The 12,452-nt window shown below is 48.8% G+C and overlaps 2 pseudogenes across 1 annotated transcript; one reads left to right on the forward strand and one right to left on the reverse strand.

The window, feature by feature from the left end:
• Positions 1-3,325: 3,325 nt before the first annotated feature.
• Positions 3,326-4,135, reverse strand: LOC129524826 (uncharacterized; annotated as a pseudogene).
• A 244-nt stretch (positions 4,136-4,379) lies between these two features.
• On the forward strand, positions 4,380-10,717 carry LOC101132593 (golgin subfamily A member 2-like; annotated as a pseudogene). Its single transcript, XR_010135079.1, has 12 exons — positions 4,380-4,565; positions 4,673-4,771; positions 4,965-5,052; positions 5,434-5,970; positions 6,274-6,359; positions 7,693-7,768; positions 8,199-8,290; positions 8,552-8,771; positions 8,865-8,967; positions 9,049-9,161; positions 9,253-9,409; positions 9,496-10,717. The product of XR_010135079.1 is annotated as a golgin subfamily A member 2-like (transcript).
• Positions 10,718-12,452: the final 1,735 nt, after the last annotated feature.

Consider the following 12,452-nt stretch of genomic DNA (forward strand, 5'->3'; position numbering starts at 1 on the left):
CATATTCACCCCTCACCTGCTGCTCTTTGAGCCTCTCTTTTCACATCTGTAAAACAGAAGTGGCGTTCCTTGCCTTCCATTTGTGAAGTTTAAATGAGATTTGTAATTGCTGTTGTTTTTATGTTAATCCCTAGTACATGGCCTGCTGTAAACACCCAGGACAGCCAGGAAATGTTTGTTGTTGTTTGATTTTCCTCATCCGCAGTCTCAACGGGAAGCCAGGCCAATGAGAACAGCCACTTGTCATCAGGCTGTCCCTTTAGGAGTCACTGAAAGGGCCCCAGGATGTGGTGAGGAGGGCCCCACGCACTAGAATTAGGAGAAGATCTAACTTGCCACCAGATTGCTCGGTGACCACAGAAAAATCACTTCTTCCCCTGGGCCTCAGTTTTCTCCTCTGTAAGATGATACTGGATAAGATCAGTGTCTTTAAAACTTGTTTTTTAGCTGGAGCCCCCTTTGTTCCAATGAACCCTTACTCAGAAGTCTGTTTTTTTTTAAAATGGAGATGGTGGTCTGGAGCTCTACTAGATTCATCGCCCATGTTCTGGGCCTGAGGAGAGGGGTCCAGTGAGCAGATTAAGAGCTGCATTGGTCAGGGGACTCCACTCTGTGACTGCATTGCTCAGGAGACTCTTCTATCTATTTGTTCCTGCCCCTGGCAAGGCAGCAGGTGGCCATTTGGAAGAATGGCACAGGCCATGGTTTTGATCTCTGCTGTTCCTCAGCGTTTCGTTTCCCTGAATCCACATTTTCCTCCTTCCCTGACTTTCTTGCTTCTCTCTAAGCCACTTCTGTCTTTCTCCCCCTGCCCTTGTTTTTCTCTTTTTGCCTTCCGTAGATTCAGGACATTCTGAAGGTGCTGGTGTCCAACCTTAACCATTCCAATGAAGTAGCACTCTCCCATTGGACAAATGGAAGGTGAAGCAGTGCTGAGACCCCTCTCTGGCTTGCTCTGTCCAGCTGTGCATGCCCCTGAGGCTTCTCTGGTTTGGGGGATACTTTGGCTTATTTTATGTTGCTGCCAGTAACCTTCAGCCTGTTTATGTCTGCTTCTTCACCTGCTTGATTAATTGAGTTTTTTCCTTCCCTGCATCTTTTATCATCTTGGAGAAGGTGAGACATACCTTAAAGTTTAAAAGTAATTTGGGAATAATGTACAGAGCAGGCATGTGGGATCTGGGGCTTTTTGTCACTGTCGTTGTTGAGACGGGGTCTCACTCTGTCACCCAGACTGGAGTGCCGCGGTGTGATCTCCGCTTACTTCAACCTCTGCCTCCTGGATTCAAGTGATTCTCTTGCCTTAGCCTCCTGAGTAGCTGGGATTACAGGCACCTGCCACTACGCCCAACTAATCTTTCTATTTTTAGTAGAGACAGGGTTTCTCCATGTTGGCCAGGCTGGTCTTGAACTCTTGACTTCAAGTGAGCCACCTGCCCCCACCTCCAAAAGTGCTGGGATTACAGGCGTGAGCCATCGTGCCCGGCCTGGGACTTGGGCTTTTGAATGCCCAGTGTGGTACTCTCAGACTAAGAGAGATGAAAAACAAAAACAAAAACAAAAACAAAACCGACCTTTAGGTTTTGTCCTAAAGGCAAAGATCTATAGACCACATAAAAGTTTGTGCTTATTTTGGATTAATTCACTTTGGTTTAAGAGTAGGGAACATAGGGTTAAGATAAAATGAGTTCACATTATAGCTGGAAGGGTTGAAGCTATTTTTTCAGAGGAACTAACTGTAAATGATGTGAGGTTAACCAAACAGATGAGTGACTAAGACCATAACCTCTTGAAAATCAAATGGACACTTAGCATATTTATTGGGCTTTTGACAACAAAGGCACTTTGCTAAATAAACAGTGAAGAGAATAGCTGAACAAGGTAGGGTGCAGACTGAGGGAGGCAGACTCCTCTGAAGGAGGCAAGAAAGAAGTTTGGAACATTCCAAATGCTCAGCTCAGTGGGAGGTTGGTTCTGAATGGACTTGAGGGTGGAGGAAGTGACATTTGAGGTTGGCTGGAAGATTAAAGGTGGGTAACATTCATCCATATGGGGAGTGGGGGAGGCAGGGGGAGCGGTGAGGTCATGGCCATCATTATGAACTCATAGAGCACCTTTCAGGAGCACAAAGAGCCTGCTGGGAGGCAGGGCATAGGGACACATGGGCTTGGAGATGACCTCCTCTGGCTGTGATTTGGCATTTCCTCTGTATCTAACTTGACTGGGGGACTCCTGCCAAGCCAGAGGAGCAGGGCACAAATGGAGGCAGATCCTGCTGGAGATGGGCATGGGGTGGGGGACTGACAGAGCACCCTTGGCTGCTGTTAGAGAGTTGTTCAGTCATCACACCTGTTACCCCCAGTCGGTCAGGTCTGTCCAGGGGCTGTGACTCACCTTCCCGGCTCAGAAGAGACACTGAATGATACGGTGGGGAGCACAGGCCTAGGAGAATCCTGCAGCTGAGTATCTGGCTTTTGCTCTGCCAATGGTCCAGTAGATTAGGGGGTCTGTGGCCTGTTTCCTCATGCTCTGAGATTCTGTGCCCAGCCCAGGTCTCTCTGTTCTGGAAACAAAGGCCCAGATCCCCATATTTCCTTCTTGCTGTTTTGTTTTGGTTTTTGAAGAGTCTCGTTCTCTCTCCTGGAGTGCAGTGGTGTGATTTTGGCTCCCTGCAGCCTCTGCCTTCCAGGTTCAAGTGATGCTCATGCCTCAGCCTCCTCAGTAGCTCAGATTACAGACATGCATCATAATGCCAGGCTAATTTTTTTATATTTTTAGTGGAGACAGGGTTTCGCCATATTGCCCAGGCTGGTCTCAAACTCCTGGCCTCAAGTGATTCACCTGCTTCAGCCTCTTAAAGTGCTGGGATTACATGCACGAGCCACTGTGCCCAGCCTCTTGCTGTTTTTATACTTTCTCCGTAGCCATAACTGTTTTTGATGGAAGTTTTTGTTTTTTTGAATTTCTTATTTTTATTACCCGTGCATCATCTGCTACCCTGAAGGATCTGGAGGTAAGAGGCCCTGGGCCAAAGTGCAGTGACCCTGTAGGCCAGCCCCCCAACCTCCTCCCACAGCAGGGGCTGGGTGCCCCTCTGCCAGCTGAGACAGCCCACACACACCCCAGCCCTAATGATTGTTCTCTCTACCTCTCCCCGCAATCCTCCTCCAATTCCTCCTCTCTGCATGTGCCTCAGAGCCAGTACCAAGAACTAGTAGTAGCCCTGGACTCGAGCTCCACAACAATCAATCAACTCAATGAAAACACCGAGTCATTGCTAAGAGTCCACTGGGGTCCCCTGATTCCATGCTGCCAATCCTGGGCTTCAGTTTCCCTTTGGGGCCCTGAAGAAAGGGTCTGGGGGCCTCTGGTGCCAAGGGTAAATGGGGAGCTGGGGTGCCCAGGCCTCACCCAGGGGGACCCCAGAGCATGGAGCATGCAGCATGGCTCTTCTGTTACTGCCCTCTTTGCTGCAGGGTGGAATATCCTGCCCAGAAGGCAGCATGGCCATTTCTTGCTGCTTTTGTGTGTGGTGGTTAGAGGCAGCCTGGGGCTGAGTCAGCTGCTGTGGGTTAGTTGTGGGGCACTGTGGGGAGCGAGCACTGGATGCAGAGCTTGGAGGCCAAGTGCCCACCCTGCCGTTACCTGGCTGTGGCCTTGACAAAGTCCTAGATGGGGGATTGCATACTTGTACTGTGAAGGTACAGAAGAGTACCTTTAGTATGTTACCATTCGTGTAGAGAGGGGGAACGTGTGTGTGTGTGTGTGTGTGTGTGTGTGTGTGTGTGTACGTACGTACTATGATAATATACATAAAACATGTCTGCAAGGATTTGTAAAAAATTCAGCAGAGAGCAACAGGGTGGCTGAGAGATACTTCCCGTCTGTACCTTCTGAGTTTTGGACTATGTGAATGTATCATCCTTTCAAAAAGTGAATAAAAGATTAATTTCCCCCTTCCTAACTGTGCCCCCACCCCCAGCAAGAAAAATGGGCTTAGAGAATAGGATAGACCTGGGTATTCAAATCCCAGCTCTGTCTAAGTGACCTTAGGCAAGCACTTAACCTCTAATACTAATAATAGAAACTCTAATACTCTAATAGTAACTCTAATACTAATAATAGAGGTAATCATAGTAACTGTCTCATATGGTGGTTATGAGGATTCAATGGGATCATTAGCATGGTAACTGGTGAAGCACTCAATAAAGGTTCAAACAGTGGTAGTAATAACAGTAATAACAACAGCAATATTATCTGATCTCTCTGGGCCTCTGTTAGCCAGCTGTAAATTCGATCTTTTTCCCTGTCCCTTCCAACTTTATTGAGTTCTTTTAAAAACCAGACCACAGGCTTAGAAATGCCTTGACCTTTACTGACCAAGTTGTATATTGAGCCTAACCCTAGCCCTTTTAAGGGGCACTGTGTGGAACGGCCCAGGCTCCCCAGATCGAAACTTCTCACTCTTCACCATCCATTCCTCGAGCCGCTGTGAAGCAGTCCTCAAGCGGCAGTTATGGCAGTCCATAAAGGCTCGGGCACAGCTGGAAGCACACGTGACACAGGTGAAGCTTTGTAGAGGGAGGGATGTGGGGGGAAGATGACGCCAGGTGGCCAGGAGCAGGTGAGGACCAGTGACAGCCCTTCCTAACTTCTATGCCCATTCTTGCAGATGATGGAACAAGTCCAGCTAGAAACAGATGAATATACTCAACATCTAAAAGGAGAGAGGGCCCGGTGGCAGCAGAGGGTATGGAAAATGTCAGAGGAGGTGAGACCTGACCCTTAAGCCCTCCACTTTAGATAGGTCACTGGATCTTTCTGGGCATCTGTAAAATGGGAATAGTACAGCCAGAGGTGGTCATGGGTCTGGGCTTTGTAGAGGTGGAGGCAGAGAGGGAGATGGTAGCCTGTCCAACCACCAGCCCCTCTCTCCAGGGCCCTGTCCCCCATGCTTTGGGCAGGTTTGCACATGGAAGGAGGAGAAGAAGCATGACAGGCATCGCGTACAGGAGCTGGAGAGGAGCTTGGCCGAACTCAAAAACTAGATGGGTAAGATGGGGCTGTCATGGCCTGGGAGCAGGACTGGCATCAGAGGGCTGTGGGGGTGGCTTAGAATGCCCCAGGGAGGTGGGTAGATGGAAGGGCTTTGAGGCAGAGGGAAAGAGGTCTGTGCCAGGAGACGGCAAGTCTTATAATCTCCATGAACCTCAGTGTCCCCATCAACAAAGAGGGAGGAGTGCTCATTGTCAGCCACCCACCGTGCTCTCTATCTGAAAGTGGCTTGGAAGATTGGCTACCATCCGAGAGCGAGGAATCGTTAGCAGTGAGGCCGAGTTTGGGGAGCCTGAGAAGGGCTTTTATTTGTTGTTTTGTTTTGTTTTGTTTTGTTTTGTTAACCCAGAGGCCCTTGTTGTCTGCTTCCTTTCTCAGCTGAACCCCTGCCCCCGGAGCCCCCAGCAGGGCCCTCTGAGGTGGAACAGCAGCTACAAGCTGAGGCCGAGCACCCGAGGAAGGAGCTGGGGAGTCTGGCAGGACAGCTCCAAGCTCAGGTGCAAAACAATCAAGGCTTGAGTCACCTGAACTGGGAGCAGGAGGAGAGGCTGCTGGAACGGGAGACGCTGCGGGAGCAGGAGAGGCTGCAGGAGCTGGAGGAGAAGCTGCAGGAGCAGGAGAGGCTGGGAGAGCGGGAGGAGAGTCTGCAGGAGTGGGAAGAGAGTCTGCGGGAGCGGGAGGAGAGTCTGCAGGAGTGGGAGGAGAGTCTGCGGGAGCGGGAGGAGAGGCTACGGGAGTGGGAGGAGAGGCTGCGGAGCAGGAGGACAGGCTGCTGGAGCTGGGGCGGAAAGCCAAGCTCTGGGAGGAGCAGGCAGAGACATGCATGCAGGCCCTGCGGAACCACACCACCATCAACCACGCGCTGTCTCAGAACCATGAGCTCGACTAGCAGCTGGCTGGGCCACCGAGCGGCTTAGAGGAGCTGGTGTGTTGCCCCGCCTGGTGAGCCAGCCCTCCTCCCTTGCCCTCCAGGCCTTTGATTCCCCACTGTAAAATGGGGCAGTGTAGCCCTCACATGAAATGGTACTTCTAAAGGCACCTGTGAGCCAGACCCCTGCTCTGATGGCTGTGGGAGAGAGGGGATAATTTTTCTAACCTGCCTCCACCCTTCCTGGTGCCATAGGAGGCAGACACCAACTTCTGGGGTCTCCAGCTGCAGTAGGTGGCCACTGATTGCTTCTCTCTGTCCAGAACAACGAGAATAAGAGTGCACTACAGTTGGAGCAGCAAGTAAAGGAGCTGCAGGAGAAGCTGGGCAAGCTGAAGGAGACTGTAATCTCTGCCCATCCAAGAAGGGCTGGGAGGTGAGCACCAGCCTCTGGGGAGGGGAGGTGCGAGGCCAAAAGCAGCTCCAGCCCGGGGGCAGGTGAGCCCAGCTCCCTCCAGGGCAGTCCTGTGACTGTTTCTTGCTTCCTGCCCTCTGACTTTTAGAGGTGGGTAGCCCTGGGCTCCTCCCAGGTGTGGACATCATCATCCCAGCTAGAGGCATGGAGCCCCCCAATCACAGGGGAGGAGTCGTGGTAAGAGACTCCTTACGTCAGGCATGGTGGCTCACGCCTATAATCCCAGCACTTTGGGAGGCTGAGGCAGGAGAATCACTTGGGGTCTGGAGTTTGAGACCAGTCTGGATAACATGGCAAAACCTCATCTCTACTAATATCACACACACACACACACACACACACACACACACACACACACACACACACACACTAGCCGGGCATGGTGGCGCATGCCTGTAATCCCAACTACTCAGGAGGTTGAGGCATGAGAATCGCTTGAGCCTGGGAGGTAGAGGTTGCAGTGAGCTGACATTGCACCACTGCACTCTAGTCTGGGCCACAGAGTGACACTCTGTCTCAAAACGAAACAAAACAAAACAAAAACAAAAAAGTCTCCTTAGATTCAAACTAGATTCCAGCCTCAGTTCCACTGGTCGCCATTCAACCACTTTGCATCTCTAAGTCTCTGTTCCTTTAACTTCAAAAGGAAGTTAGCATTTTCCTTGCAGAGGTGCTGAGGATTAAATGAGATAATACATGGAAAGTATTAGTCATATAGCACACTTAGCAGATGGTGGTTGGCTCCCTTTGCTTTTCCACCAGCCTGTGGCCTACAGTTTAAATGGTGGGAAGAAAGGTGTAAGATTTGAGGCTGGGGAAGAAGGCATGGGGTTCTAGGAAAGGGAGGCCGTCACTTAGGCCTGGAGCAAGGGGCCAGGGGCCTGGGCGGGCAACAGAGCCCCACAGTGCCCTCAATACCCTATTAATGGGCCCAGAATCTGGAAGCCAGCCACCACGTGCCCTCATGCCCAGGGTCTTCCTGCAGGTGGAGCTGAAGAGCCAAGAGGCTCACAGTCTGCAGCAGCAGGGACACCAGTCCCTGGGTCACCTGCAGCAGTACATGGCTGCCTATCAGCAACTGACCTCTGAGAAGGAGGCACAGCACAGGCAGTTACTGCTGCAGACCCAGCTCATGGACCAGCTGCAGCAGCAGGAAGCTTGGGGCAAAGCGATGGCCGAGATGGCCCACCAAAAGTTGCAGGAGACCCAGGGGAGGGAATTGCTGAGGACGGGGCCTTGAGGGGGATGACCTGGCAACCTCCGTGCCTTCTCACTCTCTTTCCTGGCCCCTTAGGAGCACCTGGAAGGTACCAGCCAGCAGAACCAGCAGCTACAGGCCCAGTTGAGCCTCATGGCACTCCCTAGGCAAGGTACAGGAGATCTCTCAGAGGAGGAGGAGAGAGCCCCAGAAGGAAAGGGGGAGTGTTAGCAGCATAGGATTGAGGAGTTGGAAGAGACCTTTAGAACAGCTGGTCATTATGCTGACCGGGTGTCTGCACTAAGTTTGGCATCAATATGGTGACCTCCTGGGCTAGGGGGCCAACAGGTTGCCTAAGGATGGGTGAACTGGCCCAGGTCAGAAAGGGAGTAGGTCAGAGCTCCTGCACCGACTGGTAGTGGGACTGTGCCTGCGCAATATAGCAAGATCCTGGTTCTTGAAAGTAAAGATAAAGAACAGCAGCTCATTCCCCTCTGGGGACGGGCTGGCTCAGGGTTACACAGTGAGGATGAAGGCAGAGGTGGGTCTGTAGTACCTCCCTTGTTGGGTTGTCTGAGGACCCCTCTGGCCACCCCCCACAGGAGATGGAGGAGAACATCTGGACAACGTGGAAAAGGAGGTGCCTTGGCCCATGCTGAGCATCCCGGAGGACCTGGAGAGCAGGGAGGTAATGGTGAGCGTGACTCACCCTGCCCCCGCTTTGCCACCTTCCTCTGTGGTCCCTCCCAGACCCCCTTATGCTCTTGGTTTCCCCACCTTCTGATTTCTGTGGACGCTCACTCCTTCCAGGAGCCAGTGGTCAGACATCATTTCACCTGTGCATTTCACCAACAGGTGCACTCTCTGAGGCCCCAAGGGAAGGGGCTGCGCTCTACCTCCCTGCCCCATTTGTTCTGTATATGCCTCCATAAGAATACTCACCTCTTGCCTTCAGGTGGCGTTTTTCAACTCCGCTGGAGCCAGTGCCCAGGAGGAGCAGGTATGGCTATGTGGGCAGCTGAAGGAGCAAAGGGTGTGGTGCCAGCGCCTGACTCACCCGGGTGGCCTTGGCCCAGAAGGAGCCAGAGGTAGTGGAACCATCCCCAGGGACTGGGGATGAGTCTGTGTGTGGGTAGACTCATCAGGCCCTGCAGGGGTCCATGGAGAAGTTGCAGGTGAGTGAGTCCTGGCATGGGCCAAGAAGGTTGGGGGCAGAGCAGGGCAGGGCAGGTTGCTCTCAAGATGTGACCCCATTATTTTGGATCCAGAGCGGCTTTATGGACCTCCTGAAGGAGAAGGTGGACCTGAAGGAGTGGGTGGAGAAACTAGAGCTTCGATCCATCCACCTCTCAGGACAGACAGACACCATCGGTGAGTGAGAGGCCAGGGAAGGCAGGGGGAGCTGCAGGGCCATCGGAGGGGCCCCAGCATCTGAGCCCTGTCCTCCAGCAGGAAAGTAAATCACAACATATGAGGGCCAGAGGGCAGCGCCAAAGACGCGGCACCAGGGGGAGGAGGACATCATCAGTCTGGCCCAGGACAAAGAGGAGATGAAGATGGGGCGTGCAGCACCTCTGTGGGGGTGGGGGTGGGGTGGGCGTGAGCGTGGGCAGGGGCACTGGCACCAGCGTGGCAGCTGAGCACCCCTCCCTTCAGGTGAAACTGCTGGAGCTGCAGGAGCTGGTGTTGCGGCTTGCAGGTGATCACAATGAGGGGCATGGCAAATTCCTGGCCGCTGCCCAGAACCCTGCTGATGATCCTGCTCCAGAGGCCCCAGCCCCTCAGGAGCTTGGGGCTGCTGACAAGCAGGGTGGTGAGTAGAGCCCTCAGGTGGGGTGGCCAGGCAGGAGCAGGGGAGGCTCGCACTGTGCTCAGATCCCCGCCCCCCTCTCTCCAAAGATTTTTGTGAGGTGAGCCGACAGCCTGGAGCCTGCACCAGGAGAGGCCAGGGAGGGTTGTCCCCATGACAACCCCACTGCACAGCAGCTCATGCAGCTGCTTCCTGAGATGCGGGACCCCCAGGAGTACCCAGGCTTGGGCAGCAGCCCCTGCATGCCATTGTTTTACCAGGCTGCCAAGAACAGGGAGCTAAACATCACCATCATCTAAGAGCTGGTCAAGAAATTAAAAAAGAAGAAAAAAAAGTTATGGGGTTAATCTCCTACACAATTCATTTACTTCGTTTGAATGTTAGAGTCACTCATGATTATTTGTGTTTCTAATTTATAGTTTACATTTATTTGTAAAAAGTTAAAGGAGAGTGGGTCTTTCCCTGTTGTTCACTCTGGCATCCCTTAGTATTTTTCTTTTTTAATTCCATAATTGTAGGTCATTAGAATGCATATGGAGTTCGCCCTTACATGGTGGGAATTCAAACACACAGACTCACTATTTGCACAAAACTGTTCTTTCTGGTTTGGAGTAGGCCGCCATGCTTTTTTAATGTTCTTGCAGCATCTATATTCATTACAGAATTCAGATAAAATTTGCTTATGTTCTGCTGTTATGTTTGATCGAATTCGAATCATGGTAAGCTCATTAGCTCAATATGTGGTTTGCCCTCAAGTGCACACTGTTTATTACTTTGTAATATGCCACTATGAGTACTGACATTTAGAGTTGTTTAAAGGCCAAGACTGGAAACAGCCCTACCCTTATTTTCTGTGTATTGGGGATGGGAGTAATAACATTTTGGGGAGCTTTTAAAATCTCACAGAGAGGAAAATGGCCTGCTCTGGCAGGTGTGTGCAGGATAGAGTATGTCTCATGTGTTCCGGTGCCAAGAATGAGCACTGTACTATGGTAGTTCCCTTAGGATTTGTATGTGCTCTGGGCTCATGAAGATATTGCATCATGAGTTGTGGCCGTTGTACCCTTTTTTGATTACCTAAAAAGGGATTATTTCTGAGACATGAAAGGCTCCCATCATTGACTGTGGATGTGGAAAACCTTTCCTAGCTTAGAGCATTTATATCTATAATACATTTTAAAGTCAGAGTTCATGTTACCTGTTTTAATGACATGACTACATGTCCCAGTAGACAAAAGGGCACTGGTGGGCATTCTTCTTAAAGTATTTAGTAAAGATCATAAGAAATCCTTTAAAAGTTTAAATGTCCCAGAAAGTCATACAGGCTCTAGTCAAGAATGAATTAGAGTGAAGGAAAGCTGTGTGACACCTGGCATTCCTCTCTGTTCATGGAGCTTCTTTGAGGCTAGAAGATTGATTTTACCATCTAGACCTCTCTGGCTAATACCTATTCTTCAACCACATTGGTTACTCTGACATAGGAATTTACTTCTTTTCCTTGAATGGAAAACACTTTAAAAAACAATAACAAACATTATTATAAACCAATATTTGTGAGAGTACTTGGTTAAAACAAAAAAGAGTTTTAGTAGACAGTATTATACTATATTTGAAAATCAAGGAGAAGTTTATGCAACTTAAAATGTTTACAAACTGCAGTGCAATCTACTGTTTGTGAATGTCTAAGTATTATCAAGAAAAGCGTCTATATAATCACAGAGTTATATTTCCTCACAAAGTTCTTTACGAAGAGTGAAATATGTTTTTATACCTCTCAGTTTCAGTTAGAGGCATATTTTGTGCAATATTTATGTTAATGTGCCTATACATTATGAATGAATTATTTCAGTCATACATTGTCTAAATGTGTGACTTTATGATGCTTGGGAAAGAATCAACAGTTAAACTTTATGAAGTTCTAATGTCTGTGTTCCAAAATATGTCACATTGTTAGGATGTAGGGAGGTATGTATGTGTGCTCCCTGGGGTGGAGATTTCTAGTTACTCGGCCATCTCCATTTTTAGCATTTGGCATCCTCATCATGATACTTTTATAAATATGACATTAATAGGAGAGCAATAATATGATTTTATAGATGGAATTACAGATTTGCCTGCATTCACTGAAAGAGTGCAAATATTGGGTCCTTTTGATTTCAGCTGACTCTTCCAAACTATATGAATGCATCAATGTATTAGATAAACCCAGTTTCAGACTTATAAAGAAAAAATGTTAGACCAAATAATGTGGCTAATTAACAGTGGTGTGATTACTAGCCCAAGGGTTTAAAATGGATTTAAAGTCCTGTTCTTGCCTTTTATTTTCTGAACTTGCCACTTTTGCATTCTTTGAGTTTAGTTTAAAGACAGTTAATTTAAGTCCATTTTAAACCCTCGGGCTGGAAATTGTACCACTGTTAATTAGCCACATTATTTGGTCTAACATTTTTTCTTTATAATTCTGAAACTGGGTTTATCTAATACATCGATAAATTATTTCAAAGGTGTTTTTATAGTTCAAATCACTTCACTTTTACCCTGATAAATATAAATGACTAGGAATGACCCTCAGATAGCATTTGGCATCTGTAACCAATCTGACAAGAATGTGTTCACCAGGTACCTGTGGATTAAATCACATACTGGCATATTTAAGCTGGATGGCAGTCTGGAAAATGAATTTACTATATTAATGGAAATACCACTCTGTGTATGTATTTTGTGGTATATTTAAGAAAAAGCTAAAGAGAATGAAAATCGTATGACAATAACTTATGCCTTTCTTCAAAGTGCGTGCAGTCTTTTGCAATACCTCATTCAACCAAGTATTCTTTTCCTCATTCAGTATAAGGCAGCTTTCAATTTGCTCAGAAGGCAACATTAGAAAGTTAGAGTTCATCAGAAACATAGAATTTTAAAATGTGAGTTCAACTGAAAAAAATTGAATTTCTGTGGGAAGTAAAGAATCAAAATACCTATTTAAAGACTGCAATATATGATAATCATTTTTAAAGTGTTTGATTAAACCTGATAGGTTTTCCAGAAA

The sequence above is a fragment of the Gorilla gorilla genome, chromosome 8 (assembly GCF_029281585.2).
Source record: "Gorilla gorilla gorilla isolate KB3781 chromosome 8, NHGRI_mGorGor1-v2.1_pri, whole genome shotgun sequence".
Lineage (NCBI taxonomy): Eukaryota > Metazoa > Chordata > Mammalia > Primates > Hominidae > Gorilla > Gorilla gorilla.